Genomic DNA, 18734 nt, shown 5'->3' with positions numbered 1-18734 from the left:
AACATCCTGTGGTTAACCAAAGTGCTCAAAAAAAATAAAAACAGATAAATAAATAGTTAATATAAGACAAAATGAATCAAGACACACACAAACAAAACACAACAGGAAAGCAAAACTAAAATAATATGTACATATATATAGCCTATAATTACATTCCACAATTCATTTAAAAGCCATTAATAGCATAAATTCTTTTAACTTGGCTTCAGAAGCACCAATAGTTGGTGTAGATCTAATGTGAAAAGGGAGGTTGTTTCACAACTTGGGCCCAGCTACTGAAAAAGCACAGTCACCTTTATTTTTTAGACGACTCTGAGGTACTGAGAGCAGTTGTTTATCTGATGACCTCAGAGTTCTGGGAGGGCAGTGAAAGTGTACAAGCTCACTTAGGTATTGGGGAGCTTGTCCATTTAAAGCTTTAAAGACAAAAAGAAGAATTTTGTAATCTACTCTAAATTTCACTGGTAGCCATTGCAGAGATTTCAAAACTGGAGAAATATGTTGTGTCTTTTTAGACTTGGTAAGCAGCCTTGCAGCTGCATTTTGCACCATCTGAAGTCGGGATAGAGTGGACTGAGTGACACCAAAATAAAGGGAGTTACAGTAGTCCAGGCGGGATGAAATAAAGGCATGGATCAATATCTCTAAGTCTTTGAAAGAAAACATCGTTTTGGCTTTACTTAAGATTCTAAGGTGGTAAAAAGATGACTTGACAACAGCATTAATTTGTTTCTCAAATTTAAAATCAGGGTCAAGTAGAAAGCCAAGATTTCTTGCATAAGGTTTTACAAATCTGGCAAAAGACCCTAGTTCACTAATTGCATTATTTGCAGCTTCATGTGAACCAAAAAATAGAATTTCTGTTTTAGATTCATTCAGTTTAAAAAAATTGGTTGACATCCATTGTTTAATCTCTTTTAGGCAATCAAGCAACGGGTTTAGAGCACCAGAGGAACCACATTTAAATGGGAGATACAGTTGTGTATCATCCGCATAGCAATGATAGGATATACCGTGCTTTTTCATAATTTGACTGAGTGGCAACATGTTTAGTGAGAATAAAATACAACTAAGCACTGATCCCTGTGGAACACCATAAGATAAGGGGGCAGATGAAGATGAAGTATCATTGAAAGAAACTGAAAAGGTTCTTCCCTCTAAGAAGGAGGCAAACCATTTCAGTGCAGTTCCTGAAATTCCAACCCAGTGCTCAAGGCGCTCTAAAAGAATGCAGTGATCTACAGTGTCAAAGGCGGCGCTAAGATCTAGCAGCATAAGTAATGCACAGTTCTTTGCATCCACTGATAGTAACAAGTCGTTAGTGACTTTAATTAAAGCAGATTCCGTGGTTGTGTTTAGGTCGAATCCAGACTGGAAGATGTCTAACATCTCATTCTCTGATAGAAAGGATTGGAGTTGTTGAAAGACAACCTTTTCTAGGATTTTAGAAAGAAAGGGCAATTTTGAGATGGGTCTATAATTGTTTAAGTCAGTGTCATCAAGCTCTGGCTTTTTAAGCAGGATGCAAATAATATTGAAAGAAGGGGCCACCAAGGTCACAGTAGCCTGTAAACCTCCGATTTTCAAACCTTGATTAGGGCAGTATTATCATTAAACGCTTTTAGGCCCACAGTTAACACTTAATGACCTAGCAAATGTTGGCTGGGTAGGCTAGGTAAAATAAGCAGGTAGGAAAATTAGTCTAGGATGACGTGATTCAACAGACGTAACTTGTGTCGATAAATAGGCACTGGCAGATGCGATAGGTAAATAGATATCTTTGCGTGTTAGCACAAGCAGTAGTTTTATCAGTAGTCATGTATAGGCAAGCCTGTTTGCCACTTTCCGACGTCTGTCTGACACTTCAAACTAGCACTGCAAATGCATCAAGAAAGGTCCTGCCTTAGACCGTCATAATGGCCAACTGTGCTAAAAACGTGACTTGTTTTTTCTGTTTTTAAGGCATGACTCTTGCCCTTATTTAGACTTTGTCCTGTTTTACGCCCTCCACAGCAAGGGTGTGGTGCTGATATCAAACAGAATTCAGTCGGAAGACACCCAAAAAAGAGATCCTCTTACTGTTGAAGTGTTTGTTTGTGTCCAAATTCACACACAAAAGCCTGACTGTTGACACAAACCCTGATCCCACCTCCCCCTCTCTCTCTGTAGTCCAGTGAGAATCAGCTGACCCGATCCTCCCTAATAGCCACACTGCACACTTATCAATCACCTTCAGCTACATGACAAAGTAAGGGGCACGGTGCTTTTGTGAGACAACATTCCCACTGCTGCTATCAAGGGTCACTCAGGTGCAGGAGTGCAGGAGAGTGCAGGAGAATGAGGCAATAACTTCCATTGCTTTCTACAATGCCAATAATTCCATAGCAAAAAATAAGACCAATAATTCCATGTGTACCTTGTCATTGCAGAAATTATTTGCTTTTCAACATAAAGAGGTGAGACCATATTCAACATTCAAGCAGAGAAGCCTAATAGCCTATATAGACCTAAACAAAAAATGACTAGAAAATATGGTATATAAATGTTAAATTAAGTGTACATAAAAAACATATTCATTAACAGCTGTGGTTCTTGAAGTCATGAAATCATGTGACTCCTGTGACATTTATGAGCATGCCTCTGCATAACACAGTGTGACAGCTATCAATAGGAAGCATTTGAGGAAGCAGATGTGATTTGTTTTTTCTCAACTTTGCAGCTTTCATTTTTAGGTCATTTTCCATTGCACGAAATATCATAACTTACTCTCTCACACTTTCCTCCATGATTAAGCCTGCCATTTTGTTAAACTCTTTCAATGTATTTGTTTGCCAATGAGCTGGCAATATGTAGCTGTAAAAAATTAATCATAGCCCATCTATTATTAACACGCACACAGTTAATTATAGATGGACATGTAATAGTGAGGGGCTAATGAAATTGTGTCATGGTGATAATTAATAAGGGCTGTCGGTCTTTATGCCTGTGTCCACCTACCATGTCAATCTGTCAGAGCTCAAGGGAGTCCTCTCACCTGCCATAGGCCCACTAGCATTTTCACAGCTTCCCTCTCTCTCTCTCTTCTCTCTCTTTCTCACTCTCTCTCTCTCCCTTTATCACTCCCTGTCATTCACTCGCATTCCCCAGACATATCACTCTGGGGAGTCACTCAGTATTTTTTATTACTGAATTTATGCAAATGTGTTCAGGGTTCAGGGTTCACTCCTGCTTGTTCTGAGAGACGCAGTCCCCATTGTAACTTTGTAGTGACTGCTGTCGCCACTGCTCTGTACTGCAAAGGGCCTATATGCCATCTATATCTTAAATGTGAAACAGAGCGTGGCCATGCTGGATATTGCCCGATAGGACTCAGGGGCTGCTTCCCGCAGAGGGCTGTGAGGTTTTCCTTTCTCTGTCAAGAGTTTCTCATTTCTCACTGGACCCCCACCCCCTGGGTCCACCATTCTCACCCCAGTCCAACTGCACTGCAGATGCCGGCGACTAACAGGCTGCGACCTGTTGGGAGGCTGCATAAATAAGGGTGAACATCGCAGCAGCAGCAGCAGCACACTCGTTGGTGCCATTTGGGGACTTTTATCAGTCATATCGATGCTCATTAGTCCTACTCTTTCATATTGTGTTCCCTCCCTCAGTCATTCTCTCTCTCTCTCTCTCTCTCTCTCTCTCTCTCTCTCTCTCTCTCTCTCTCTCTCTCTCTCTCTCTCTCTGCACTACTTCACACAGCCTGTGCGGCTGTGAATGTGGCAGCAAATCAATGATGTAAATGCTCGAGAGAGGAATATGGATTTCCTATGGAGGCTGCCACTGGTAAATAAATAAATATAGAGACACGTAAAATGACGTAAAATATAAGAAGGATATTACAAGCAGGATTTTATTTAATTCCTAATTTTATTTAATTCCTAATCTGCATATTTTTTGTTATGTGGCCCATATCTCTTCTACCTGACTGTTAGTGTTGTATCTGTGTTTAACATATGTGTCTGTAGGATGCATAATGTGAGGTATAGATCCATTACAGGTCTACAGGTTGAATGCACTGATGGGGTCAGATCATCACCAATGCCTGATGTTGTATGGCTTGACCTGAGGGACATTGATATATTGGGCTGCAATAGATTAAGTAAAGTAACCTTTTTGGAAAAATTGAAATTTTCATTGAAGTTAAATGTTCCTTTAGGACAAGGCTTAATCTATGTATGTAAAACCGACCCATGCTGTACATAACTGTTGAATTTCCAGGAAAGGTAAATAATAAAATCTACAACCTACCAACCCAGTACCGAAAATGGCATCAAGCTAAAGGAATAGTTGGACCAAAATCAACTCAACTTCCATTTTTAACAGCTTCCATTTAATCAGTCTTCCAGTATATTTCTGTTTCATTATTGTACAGTACAGTATTGAACATACAGTATTGTATGTTTCACAAGCAAAAAAGATTGTCAGGATTCTTCTAGTTACCTACAGATGATGTAAAAAAGACACAAGAGAAGGTAGAAAGGTATAAGTACAGTACTCTGGTCTATGAATGTAAATGCAAATGTCTAGCTGAGGTCAGAAATAAAAAATAATACAGACATGATATAAATTGCCATATCTTGAAAAAAAGTCTTCTGACAGAGGGAACCAACAAACAAATATTCATCAAGAAGGCTCAGATGATCGTTTCAAACCTCTGTTCTATGTAGGAACATACATAGAACAGGGATGGGTGTGGTGTTACTGTGATCAGTGTAATTATCTGTGAAGATTAAGTCTGTTACAGTCAGTTATGGCTGGCAGGCACAGCAGTGAAACACATGGTGGGAATTTAGGAAAATGGAGGATCATGTTGGTAGTAGTACAATAAATGTCTGTGGCTCAGATAGATTGACTTAGCTGCCTCTTATTCACTGTCTCATAACATCACCCTGTGCAACAGAGAGTCTGGATTTGTCACATGGTTCCCAGTGATGCCATTTTCGGTTCAGAATCCATGTTTGTCTCTGTTCTGTCCCTGCCATGATGCCAAATACAGTGCTGCTGCCAGGAAACTGTGCTTGAGTCAGCAACACTGAAGGGAAGATGGAGTGTAGCTCTCTCTCTCTCTCTCTCTGTTTTTCTCTCTCTCTGTTTCTCTTTCTCTCTCTAGGGTGTGGGACTAGTGCCAAAGCTGTCACCAGTGACGACAGGGAGGAGCTGTTGGGATTCCCTGCTAGGTCAGACAAGACAGAGAAAGAGCAAGAGAGAGAGAGAGAGAATATAGTATGGAACAGGGAAAGGGAGATAAGGTAATTCTTTACACTAAGTCCAGAGATTAATTCCATGGGAGAATTACTTTTTGGAGGGAGGTTTGCAGAGATAAAGGAGGAAGCTACTACATCGCAGGAATAGAACTGACCCACTTATTTATGTGTAATTTGGACCCTAGGTGTGTGGCTCATTTGGAGGAGAGCGTCTCTCCATTAATTGGGGAATGGGCTGGCTGGGAAGAACTGGAGTAGGTCTGCACCTAATACAACCATACCATAATATAACAATGTTATATTTTTACTTGGCTGCAGAACAAAGGGTCATTATGAAACTTGCTTTAGGGCTAGTTAATAATAATATAATAATAATAATAATAATAATAATAATAATAATAATAATAATAATAATAATAAAAGTGTGATCAGTTTATGATTTATTTTGTGAAATATGTATTCTGTTAAGATGATGTTGAAAATGCAGTTGAATGTAGCTTGCTGGCTAGCTTTCTATTGCTCAAAAGACTGTAATGACACATTCCAAGTTGTAGCATTTGCTGTTTCACCCCTGCCATTTGAAGCATTGCAACTGACTGACATTCTGGATGGTCTCTAGTACTTTCAGGCATTTACTACATGGAATTAGTCAGGACGAATATATTGCCTGCTATTTGCACACTTTGTTCAAATGTATTAGCTACTTAATCCCTTTAAATGTGTTTCATAATAACATAAAGAGATATTTGATGGGAAGTATTTTATTTGTTAACAAGCCTGCTAGTTATGCCCTTGCAATAATAAATGATAGAGTTTTTCTTTGATAGTATTTATGTGAACAAACTGTGACGAGAAGCCACACTGATTCTGAGAGGCTAACTGATTAGCCTTTGATGGGGTCATGTAGACGGTGTTGTGTAATATTACTTAGTGGTCTGATAAAAGATTGGCAATTTGTGGTCTGATAAAAGATTGGCAATTTGGCTTCACAATTTAGCTTCAGAACTTCCCACTATAATACATAAAGAAGTGTTGTATGTGTGTCTTTATTATTGGGCTTGAAAAGGATTGGAGCATCCATGGGAGAGATGGCTCAGATACTGCACTGCTCACCCAAACTGTCAGTGGTCCCCCACTGTGGCATCAGCTGAGGAACCCAGCTGCGAAAAGACCTGGAAATCTATAGAAATGGGATTATGTGTACTTGGAGAAATTTCTCTGATTCGGCTCCAGGATCACGCACACACAAACACACACACACACACACACACACACACACACACACACACACACAGATAGATACAGAGTAAGAGAGAGAGAGAGAGAGAGAGAGAGAGAGATGTGTGAAAATTGACTAGCCAACCAGCTGTTCGTCCTATAGCCATCAACAATATAGTCTATTCATTCCTAGGTCTCCAGTCTCCCACTTGAACCTTTAAACTGCCTTCACTTGGTGAGCTACAGATTATCTTATCGTGTTTTTGCAGGGTGACTTTGTGAGCGATGGATCATTTTCCTTGTGGAGAGTTTTACAGAGCCAATGAGATTGTCTCAGCAAAGATAAACTGAAGCCTGAATATAGGGAGAGAATGTGTCTTTTAAATATGACATAGAATAATATTGTTGCAATAACAAACAGCGCTCTTTACAGGCATTCATTCTCAACATGGATGTGTAGAGATCCTAGGACCATCACTATGTTGTCTACACTGGTTCATCTGAAATGGCATGCAGTTTGTAGCTGTTTGTATGGTTGCTAGGTGTCCACTAGTATACCGGTAGTCTAGTTGTTGTGTGACAGACAGTTAATGTGTGTTTATGTGTGTATGTTCTCTTTCTTGTCCATGTGCACATGTGTGACAACTACTCTGAGTGAAGTATACATTTTTATCTAAATTCAATCCATGACCAATTTCAAATACAGTAAACTGGCAAATTTATCTGCATATGACTGAAGGTGGAAAACATATACCGTAATAATCATGTACAGTCACATTTTTCTCATCGGTTCATCTTAATATCCCAGTGATTGATGGGGACTGTCCCTTGAGTTTGACAGCTGTGTTGTGGTTTCTAACAAGCTGAGAAGGAATTGAGCACATAAGAAATTTGCTGTGTTAAACTGGCAGTGAGTTGGATACACATCTGTGTCGCCACATGTTCAAACGGGTTAATCACAGCTATTGATTGGCATTTAGCTGAAAAGCTAAGTAGAACACTTTCAATAGATCCCAGGCAATCAACAAAAGCAACACGTACATGATTCCCATGGAAAACAAATTACTACAGTTTCAGCTGTAATTGTAATTACAGTAATAAATATAGCCGCAAGCGGCAATGGCGGGCCCGAGCACCTGTGGGCCGCAACCCGTGACATGTCGGAATCCAACAAAGCACCGACATGGTGCATTTGTGAAATGTACATATTTGATGCGTCTGCTATTTGTTTTTGTATTTTATTTTCTGCCACATGTACTTGCTTGGCCAGGCGCAATGCAAGGCAGGCCCATTGGGTGTAGAGGTGGGTCGGTCGGGAACGAACTAGTTCCTTTGAACGGGTCTTTAAAATGAACGACTTGAACTGGTTCGCCTTTCCAGTTCTTGTTCGTTCTTTCGTTCGTCGCTGAATCACACTGACCTAGTGCTGCTGTGAATGCTTATGGCCCAGCTTCCTAAGGTGAGAGCCAAACCAATCGTATGCTGTTGTCTGTATTGTTTCTAAAACGTTCTCATCGAATTAGCCAATGAGGGGCATGAAAGCATAGCAACCGTTTCCATGAAAAAAAACAAATGGGTTATAGTGAGACTAGTGGGAGAGCATACGATAAAAAATAACGATAATGGTTTACATTAAAAACTCCATTTTGCATTTCAATATTGGCATTTACATTTAAATATCTGTCTAATGGTAAATGCATGCTGTCTTTGTATTTTCTGTGGCATGCCAGGTTAATAAATGTCTCTTCAATCTGTCTCGTTCGTTCGTTCGTTCTCACGCCAAGACCCCCCACCTGTTTTACTTCGGTCTGTCGTTCTCGTTACTTCAGTCACTCGTCCTTGGCAGAGTGAAGCAGAAGAAGCAGAGTGATTATGGCTCTAGCTTAGGCAAAATGGGGACTTGAAACCTTTTCATCAATTTAATCTTTCTGCCAAGCCTTTAAACATGTTTGTCGGCATAGCCTACTGGGTCTTTGTTCCTTTATGAATGAGCACATTTTTAAAAAAGAAATTAGCTGATCTAGCCGTAGTCTACTCTATTTACCTTCAATATGTCAATGTAATGTAAGGTGAATGAACACATTAGCTAGGCCTACTGCTGTTTTGTCTAAAAGTACACATAATCATGAAGTTGCAGCTATATTTGCCGCTACAATTACAGTGTTGTGTTGACCGTTTTCACAAACGAGGAGCTGAGAACCTGCATTCCATGATTCACTGCTGAACTACGTTGTAGGCTACCGGAAATGCGAATGAACGAAAGAACGAACGATTCAGAACGAATCATCTTGGCGAACTGAACGACGCGAACTGTGTCATGAGAACGAACAACAAAATCCACCTCTAATTGGGTGTCATCATAACCATATTAACCTGAGAAATTTCAGACCATTCATTTTAAGCAAAGAACATTTCTGATACACTTTTTGGTTGGCCAGATGGTGGAAATTAGACATATGAATATCATCACAATAATGATATCCAAAATTTGTGTAAACTTTCAGATCAATCACTTAAGGCATTGTCCATTTCTGGCACATTTCCTACTTGACCAGGTGGTGGCGCTATGCCAGGCAGGCCCATTGGGTGTCTGGATATCATCATAATCATAATATCTATTAACCTGAGAAGTTTCAGACCATTTATTCAAAGCATAGAGCATTTCTGGCACATTTCCGGCTTGGCCAGATGATGGCACTATGCTAGGCCTGTGAATTATGCATGTGATTATCATCACAATAATGATATCCAATATTTTATAAAGTTTTAGATCAATCACTTAAGGCATTGTCCATTTCTAGCACATTTCCTGCTTGGCCAGGTGGTGGCGCTATGCCAGGCAGGCCCATTGGGTGTCTGGATATAATCATAATCATTATATCTATTAACCTGAGAAGTTTCAGACCATTCATTCAATGCACTGTGATTTATGACACATTTCCTCTTTATGTGGTGAGATATTAAAATCATATCAAATATTAACATATCAAAAATCCCTTCACAATTGAACATCAGCGACATCTTGGCATAATGTTTGCCAAATTTCCCATGAATCTGACAAACCGTCTAGGAGCAGTATGTTAAAATTGATCATGTGACATCAGTGTAATTGTCATTCTTTCTGTTGCCAGTTGGTGGCGCTATGCCAAACATGCATTATGGGCATGTGAATATTATCATTAACATGGTCTTTAATGACCTGTGAAATTTAAAACATTTCAAGCCATGCATGGTGAATTATGACACATTTATTGTTTATGTGGAAGGGTATTACAATTAATAATTTCGCCATTTCGTCAAATTACAACATATAAAAAAAAAAAGCTTCACATTTTAGCTTGATATATCTGTAACTGTAGTAGGCCCATAGCAGGGACACCAACAAATGCATGGCTGTCTCCCACTGAAGCTAATTATTAACTCGTGAGGGAGTGAGCCGACAGATACACCAAAGACATTAAATCACTCCCTCGCTCGCTCCCTCACTCGCTCACTCACTCACTCACCCTCAAGATGTGCTTATATAAGAGCAATCATGTATGACTCTAGCGTGTGACAACTGGATCGTCATGAGACATTCTGGACTGCGGCTGATTCTCGGCATGCCATGATCCCTTTCTACACGCAAGCGACCTTGGTTTAGCTCTGCAGCTGTTTACATGGGGGACTGCAAGCACTACATTTTTTAAACATCTGCATGTCTAATGAAATTCAGTTTTGCTCTTGAATCATGTGATCGGCAGTGTGGGATTTTCAAACACATACAAAACTTTGCTCAACATTTTTTTTTATTCTAACTAGGGTTCAAAAAAGTAGTTCGAATAAGTATGGGTCAGGATGCCAAACCAGCTCTAGAAATATATTTAAAAATATATTGAAAAAAAAACATATACCGACCCACACAGCAAGGCTACACTCAGAGAGGTGACCACAAGTATACAAAACAGAAGACTGTGGACACAAGCCCTTCCTGGGATGGCCACTGCCTTCCTAAACCTGCTGAAGAGCATCACTGTCCATTCTACCAAGCCCCACTGCCATCCTACATGTATATTGATCCCCACCGGCTAGTTGTCATATCCCGGCCATGACACTTGACCTCTGCAACCTTGGTGACCTATCCAAGGCAGCACTCAATTCATCGTCATCTCCTCCACTCGTTGGACATCCATCTTACTGAGGATCACTCCTTCCTGCTCCACTAGTGGAGATCACCCTGCTTACACTCTGCATCTCCAAAATAGAGGGAAGGTGTCTTTTAAGCTCTGTTACTCTGACTTGAGAAATAAGATGACATCTGTTAATGGGTCACACCTCCACCTCCAACCCCACATTATCTGTAAACAAGGTTATAGCTGCCACATTTACAGAACAGAACAACAGCCTAAAGCCAATCTCTGGGATTTCTGATGGACTCAAATGCTGTAATGTGTCACTTTCATTACATTCAAGGTTACTACTTACCTACTGAACTGCTGTGGAGAGAAGATAATTCCAAATGGCAATCATATAAAAAGAGCCATTTCATTTAATTTAATCTAATTTAATGTATAAAGAAAACATACATAAATCAACAATTCTGTAAATGTGTGGTAGCCAGCTGGCTAATTTTCAACCGCAGTACTTTGGCTAAATGGTTTAACCGGTTGACTTGGCCAGTGCTACAGGTAATTGCCTACAGAGAGCCGCTCAGACAGTGGCAGAAGTGCCGTTCGTCATAAATAGATAGATAGATACTTTATTGATCCCCAGGGGAAATTCAAGACGTCATGTTCGTCACTGCGCTTGCAGTGACAGGGCTGACCCTGTGTGTTCAGTATGCAGGTGGTAAGGTGCTCTACAGTATGAGGTGTGTCATGGTGGTAGTGCAAATAAGTGCAACAGTGCAGGGATAAAGTCTAGAGACCAGCAATAAATATGGACAATAGATAAGAAAAATGTAAGCATATTAATATAAGAATAATAGCAGCAGTGCAAGGATAGGTTTGAAGTAATAGGGTATCAAGTAATGGTCAAGTATGAAGTTAGACCACAGTCTAGACAGGGGGATGGAGGGAGGGGTTGTTCATGTGGGCTAATATAGCCAGCAGTAACACAGTGGGCCAGTGGATAGTCAGTACACAACATTGTTATAGGAGGTCATGGAAGTATAGAAGAGGGTGGAGAGGCAGATAGACTATGCAGAGAAGTCTATCTTTCCTCTTCCCTTTAGTGAAGCATTGAAGAGTTGCATGGCCCTGGCGACAAATGACTTCCAGAGCCTGTCAGTTGTGCATGGCAGTGAGCCGCGTCTCCAACTGGTCTCCAACTGGTGCAATGGCTCTTGTCCAAAATGCTTAATTTGATAGGGTGTCTGATGGATGCACTGGCCTGTCCATGGCATGTTCCTCCCCAGCATTGTCGCAACAAACAGACTGATCCAGAGGAGCTTTGTTCCGCGAGGGTCTTTTTGTCTGATATTTAAGTGATGCACTTGGTCAGCTTAGACCTTACCACCACCATGTCCTTGGTCTTAGCAGTGTTGAGTTGTAGGTGGTCCTCCTCCAGGTGAGGGGGGAGTGTGAGTTGGGCAGGCAAGCAAGCAAGAGCAGTTTCTGAGTCAGCAGGGAATGGTGGACAGACCCCAGCATACCATAGGACAGTCAAACCTGTTGTAGAAGTGGTTCAATTGGTTCGTGTCCAGACTTTTATTGAACAGCAAAGACAGAAATGCAGTTTGGCGCCTAAACCATCCAAAAAGGTAGAAAAGTGCAATGTGATATACAAAGTATAGGCAGTAGTATACAGTTGAAGAGAAGGTGGTTTAGAGTTTTAAATATAAATATGTCCAGTGTAAACAGTTACCTTATAAGAGCAGAATAAACATGGCTATGGAACAACTTGAACAACATGAGAGTCTCATTTGATACTGTATGCTGTTTGTAACAGTGACTTATTGCCCATGGCAGGTTAAATGATTGAAAAAGACATGTTGAAAACAAATGTCATTTCATGTATTTCAGGCATATACTAGATGGCTATTGCCAAGGCTAGGAAAAGACCAAACTACCAAAATGATTTTTATTATCAAAATTTTCTATAGGCCTTTATTTGCTGTACTGACTAGACATTATTGAACAAAAAATTCATCTGTATTTCAGTATCTAAGTGACCTTTGCAGGTTTTTGGGATGTCTGCTATGAATGGACAAATGTTGTTAAGGAGCTGTCTAACTTGTATCTTACCCATTACATCGGCACTAAAGAAGTCCTGATGAAAACTAGATCTGTGAAGGCATGGCAAGGAAGACCATTATCATCATCGTCTTCATCATCATTAATACTATTGGCCTACTGTTGCTGTTGTTGTACTTATGATGTAGGCGTACCACTAGAATAATTAAAAACAATGACTTTCCATATCATCATGAATAACTTAATAACATTCCATATAGTTTAATCACCACGCATTGTGTTGGCTGTTTATTCATTAGGTCTATTACATTGAAGCGTTGTTTGTCTTCAGTTAAACTTTCTCTTTAGTCCACCTTAAATGACTTCCCAAACTAGTCCCTCCCTCTCCTCGCAGCTTGCTTACCGTCCTGCCACTCGGTCATCGCGAACAATCCCCTTTCGTTTTCGAAGCACGGCGATGGCTCGTAGGAACAGCATCCGAAGACATTTTCGCGGACCCCTGGGGTGGTAGCGATTCACCATACTCTTACCGCGTTTCTTTTAGGACAAGGGGAACACATTCTCATCTGTAGACTACGGGGCAGAATAAGTTATCACTTGGATCTCCGTGTTCTCAGACCTACATCCTGGTCCTCTTAGTGAATATGTTTTATCTTTTTTTCGGAAAGTAAAGACTGTTTGGATTGTTTTGCCTCACTTTTTGCCTGCTGTACTTGTCAGTAACAAGTTATGTAATATCTCCATTCAACTTTAGGCCATATTTAATTCACAAAAAGCCTTTTAGAGGGGGAAATTGATTATATTAGATTTTCTGAACTGATTTTCCGTCTCTGCAGTCATGTTGTCAAGTTAGATTCCATATGCAGAGAAAACAAGGGCGACTTGATCATATAACGTTATCTCTAAACATAAACAAAACATTATCTTGAAGAAAGCCTCGATCTTTCTGCAGCTCAGTTGATGTTGCTCTAGCAGCCTAGGAGACGTCATAGGTCCAGACTGGAGGGTGCAACAGGGATTCCGCTCAGGCAGGAAAGGGGATTTCTTCTACCGCCCAAGACTCGGGGTTAGAATGTATTGATTGCCAGATTTGAAGAGGCAAAACCACTTGGACTGACTGATTTCCAGCTGCTTGGGAGCTGCGGCGTCATCTCATCTGAACGGTATGCTCTTATTCCTTTTCCATTTGACTTTGCTCGTTCTAACCAGGTGTGTGCTTGTCTGTGTTTATGTGTGTAAGTCCTTGTGAAGGCTATTCGTGCGTTTGTTTGTGAGCATTTTCTTCCGTCACCGCACTCATTTATTGCTTTGCGTGTCGTTCTGAACTAATCTAAATCATGTTTGTCTTAATACTTGAGGAGATGGACCGTCGAATTCGCTCATTCAATTCTTTGTAGTGGTTATTCTGATTGAGACCAGGTGGAATGCCGCCGCTCAAAAAAAAAAAGTCATACATTCGTTACAACAACCTGTTTTTCCTGCCTCTCATACCAGGAAAACCAGAAGACATTCAAGAGTAGCCCCACTGGTGTCACGCCATGATAGTATAGGGCGAGTCAATACGCAGAGATGAACGCTGTCTTACTCCGAATGGAAGCATTGATGGTAGCCTACTGCATGCTTATTACCATGAATGAGTAAAAAGTAGATTTTATTTCAGGAAAACCAAACTAAGCTACTAGGTAGTCACATTGTTTCTCTCGCATATTTTAAGTAGCTGGGTGATCAGAAGATCTCTGCAAACCGAATGTTGTTAACGTGACGAGAGAAGTGATCCTCGTTTAATTAAGTGGCTGATTGCAGTAAAAATCCATTCTTCTGACGTCACATGAAAGGGGTGGAAAGGGGCGTAATCAAGACGCACAGGCACTTTGTTCTGTTTCTAATGTTGAGCCAATAGCGCAGAAAGTTTACAGCGCTTCACAATGCATCACTTGGATAGATCTGTTTCCTCTCGGCGAAGTTGTCGGTGTTAGTGTACAACGCGGTAGCTTTATGCTTTTATAAAGCTGATCAAATATCGCCCATAGGAAAATGCTTGAGCAATCTGAACAAAACCCCTCTGTTTGAACACTCACTGTGTAGCCATGTTGCGCCTCGCCCGTGAACTGGGTGTGCGCTCGCACTGTTGTTTTTAAAGGGGATTCCTTTGACGAAAGCACAAGCCTGTTGCAACATTCATTGAAACAGCTGCCTTAGGCTTTGGTGGGCAATGCACACAACGTCAAAACCAGTTGAGATTAAAATAAACTTGTCCGCTTCCATGGATGCTGACCATTAGCCTATGTGATGTTAACCAGTGCATCATTTACAAAAAAAAAACATTTTAGCGTCGCAAGAATGAGATGTGTGTGCCACTGCCGAATGGCTGAACATAACCTGATATAAAGCGGCTACTGTTTCCTTAAGGTTTGCTGATGTTGCCATGACTAGCCATGGCTATTGCAGTGTGATAAATGACTGAATGTTTGGCTTCAATTCGGAAGCCCCTGTTAATGCCAGTTTTGTCCCGTTTTCCCCTGCCATGGAGAATTCGATTAATTCAAACATCGAGTACACGGCCTGCATTTTTTGCTGAAATATGGACTAGCAATAAATTGATGAAATACACAATGAAAAGGGCACAGATCACACAGATATTAAGAAAATGCAAATTAAGCTACGCCATTATTACTAAAGTTGAGGGATTTCATAGCATTAGCCTAAATGGAATTAGATCATAATATCCATTAATTGTAGTCAGTGAATGAAAAGCACTCTGCTATCAGTGATGGAATTATTTTGGTTAATTTCCGAGCATTGTTCCCATTTAATTCATTTGGTTGCATTGTACTAGCTAAGGCACGGATACTGAGGAAGTTCAGATAAAATTAGATCTGCAGATCTACAACAAACAACACAAACATCCATTTCAAATATCATAGTGTGGGGGACACTGCCCAGCAGCCTGATCAGCTTGCCCAGCGCTGTTCAAGACTCAACCCAGGGAGCTCCATCTGAAGACCGCCACTAGGTCCTCTTCTCCTGAGATCGTGCTCGTTTTGAGCAGGGGGTGCCTCCCTCCTTCTCTCCAACACTGCTGCAGACTGATGCCATGTTCTGTTGTGCATATCAAGCTGTGTTTACTTTGTCGGCATCTGTTCTCTCTAATTAAGAGACTGCGCTCTGATCAGCTCTGCCCCATTTTGTTAATAGAGCTTAACTTTGCAGAGGAAAAGATTCAAGCTGGCCTCGGAAAGCCTCCCCTTCCTCACGGTGCGCCTCTGCCAGAAATGGCTGTGGCGGCGGTGGGATGCGGTAGAGAGGGAGGCTGCTATATAGGATTCTGAACACAGCACGGTACCTCAGCTGAATAAGACATGCCCGCGTGGTCAATTTGAGAAGTCCCGAACAGATGGGAGAGCAACACAAACAGCAGACTTGTTCAGCTTTTCTACCACACACCTGATGCATGACTCGGAATTGAAGCATTGCATCTGAATAAAAAACACACCCTATGCTTATGTGTATCAAAGCACAGCCTTTCATTATTAAGGAATTATATAGCGATGTACACCCTCAGGGCATACTGCTACAGTTACACTGGGTGTATAGCTGTGATGAGACTATTATTGAGAATGCATTGCTGCAGCTATATTATAATTTATCATTGTTTGTCATTCAGACACGATGCACAGCCATTCACCCAACTGTTGGCAGTTGTCACATTAATTTCTATGCAGGCCCCATTTGGTTCTAAGTAGCCTCAGGTAATATGTAAATAATAGTTACTTTATTAACTAGTAGCCTACTCTCCTATTCTGATATAAGTACAGGCTATTATCAGCACATATATACACAGTAGAGTTACTTGGAGGATCTGCGCATCAGATAGTATTTGGCTTTGCTGTACCTCTGAGAATCGTCATGAGTCCATTTCCAATGAGGCAATGAATGAGCCATCAGCTTCATTCCCTGGGGCTATAGGAAACTACTTCTATACAAACCATCCACTTTCATCATGATAACCTTTGGCCCTGAAAAATCGAATGTAATATGTTTTTTATACTACCAGTTTCTTTCATGTAAAGGTACAGAGGTAGGCTTAACATGTGTTGTAGGGAGATTTCTGGATTTCTTTCTTATTTTGTTACCTATAAAGAGCCCTTGTGGTTTTTGATTTAATACACATTAAAATATAAACAGTTTCAAGTTGTTTGCATCAGTCAGACTACTCTTAAGGAAACCCTCTGAGGCAGAATGTGTTAGGATAAAAAAAGTGCAGAGATAGATGTTTGGAGACAGACAGGCTTTGTATTAGTACAACTGGAGCAGATGACATCCTTCATCTTCCCTCCTCAGAGCTTGCAATCATCCATGTATTTAAAGGAAATCAGGGCCGAAGGTGCCGTGAAAGTTTCCACAATTTGATTCTGCTGTCGACAGGTCAAGACAAATTAGCATGCAAAGGTGCGGGTTGGCAGATTGATGTAAGCCATTGTTTATTTTCAACAGTTCTTTCTGCTGAGCTTTGTGTTGATCTGGGGCCAGAGCAGCCTACGTCACAGACTTACTGGGATATTTGCTGGAAATTGAGGTCGTCGTGTCGTGAGTGCTCTCTGTACTGCAAACTGTACTGTAAAGTGGCAGTCTCAGTGGTGCTAAAAATGGACCGGCATCACTGGAGATTCCTGAGTGAAATGGCCCACAAGCATGTTACATTTGGCACTCTGCTCTGTGACTTTATTGACATGGTCGCAATGGGCCCGTAATGGGGATTCCTACAGTGCTCACCCAACCAGGCTCACCCATCCTGGCTAGTGGCTACAGCCTTTCATTCTGAATGAACTTGCTTTCTTGTACCTCTGGATAAGTATGAGGTGGTGTAGTAAACCCCTCTGCCCAGACTTTGTAACACCAACTTAAGGATTTTTTTCTTAGTTCAAACTATATCATTAGCTCATTGTGGAGTCATGTGAAGTCATATAATTTGATAACCCACTTGCCTTAAAATGATGGAAGTGCCAGTCATCCAAAACATCATTAACATGATAATTATGGTCCTTAGGCATCAAGGTCAGGGAAATTAGGCTTATATATCAAATATATTCAAAGCTGCCACAAGTAAATAGGTAGTTATTTAAGTGCATATGTTTGTGTAAGGAATGAGTGCAAGCATGCATTTTTGCCTAATCTCTCAATAATATTGGTGGTTATTGTACATTACTGCCTTGATTTTTACAGCAGGTCAAAAATGCATGGAATTGGCAGTAACAAAGTCTAGAGTAAGCCAAACATGTCGTTGTCGTGTTATTCTCAGATTTATAGTTCCCTTTTTGTTTCCTTTCGTTTCAGTTGGCCAGATTCTAAATCTAAACAGATCAGATGCAGCATCGTCCCCTTCCATCTGTAAATTGTATTCATGCTGCAGTTGTCATTTTTGCTCTTATACAAGTGCCTAAAAAAGCCACCTGACGGTGGTTTCGTAACAGATGACACTTAGGTGGGTGGGAAGCACCATGACTAAATGGACTGAGGAACTGGGAGTGCAGAGTGAAACGGACAGCCAGCGCCAGAGGCCCGAGCTGCAGCCAGAAAGAGGAAATGGAAACTGGGATTGCTTCCTCATGCTGAGCTTTTTTACATATGTTTTCTTTCCTACTGCACGTGAGGGCAGGTCTGCATGGGCGTACTTCTGTTTTTCCCCAATACGCTCCCGTCAAAAGCCTATCCATGCCGATGTTCCATTTACATTTGTGCCTCCAGCGATACTAGTGGCGTTTGGTTGTGGTTTCCTTGCATGTTAATAAAATGTTTGGCGAAGGCGTGGCTCAACAGTTGTGGCCTCTTGGCTGGTTACCAAACAGCACAATCAACCCTTGCCCACAGGCCCCTCCCCATGTTGGCTGATGTCTTCCTGTTGGTTATGTGTAATAAGTTGAGCAGGTCAGTGATCCCAGGTCGGTAGTGCTGTATCTTAACAGTAGATTTGAATGAACCGCACCTAAGAGAGAAATACAATGTTAGGATTTAACTGCACACAAATAATGACGAAAGTTGAACAGTAAAATGCTGACAATGCAAACAATAATTGTCACTCCTGCCATTATGTGAG

General features: G+C 41.0%; 1 protein-coding gene across 6 annotated transcripts in view; it reads left to right on the top strand.

Moving 5' to 3' along the window:
• The first annotated feature begins 13055 nt into the window (after window positions 1-13055).
• Window positions 13056-18734, top strand: part of atp2b4 (ATPase plasma membrane Ca2+ transporting 4) — a 66428-nt gene continuing 60749 nt past the window's right edge. For 4 of the 6 annotated variants that reach the window (XM_048255457.1, XM_048255454.1, XM_048255458.1 and 1 more), the window contains exon 1: window positions 13057-13803. The gene's annotated coding sequence lies outside the window, so the exon portion shown is untranslated. Of the gene's footprint in view, window positions 13804-18734 lie in introns of all 6 variants that reach the window. The other 2 variants (XM_048255459.1, XM_048255455.1) reach the window with 1 other exon arrangement.

Source organism: Alosa alosa, chromosome 10 (genome assembly GCF_017589495.1).
Source record: "Alosa alosa isolate M-15738 ecotype Scorff River chromosome 10, AALO_Geno_1.1, whole genome shotgun sequence".
In the NCBI taxonomy this organism is placed as follows: Eukaryota; Metazoa; Chordata; class Actinopteri; order Clupeiformes; family Clupeidae; genus Alosa; species Alosa alosa.
Note: the sequence above shows the minus strand (reverse complement) of the source record. Positions and strands in the feature narration are given on the sequence as shown.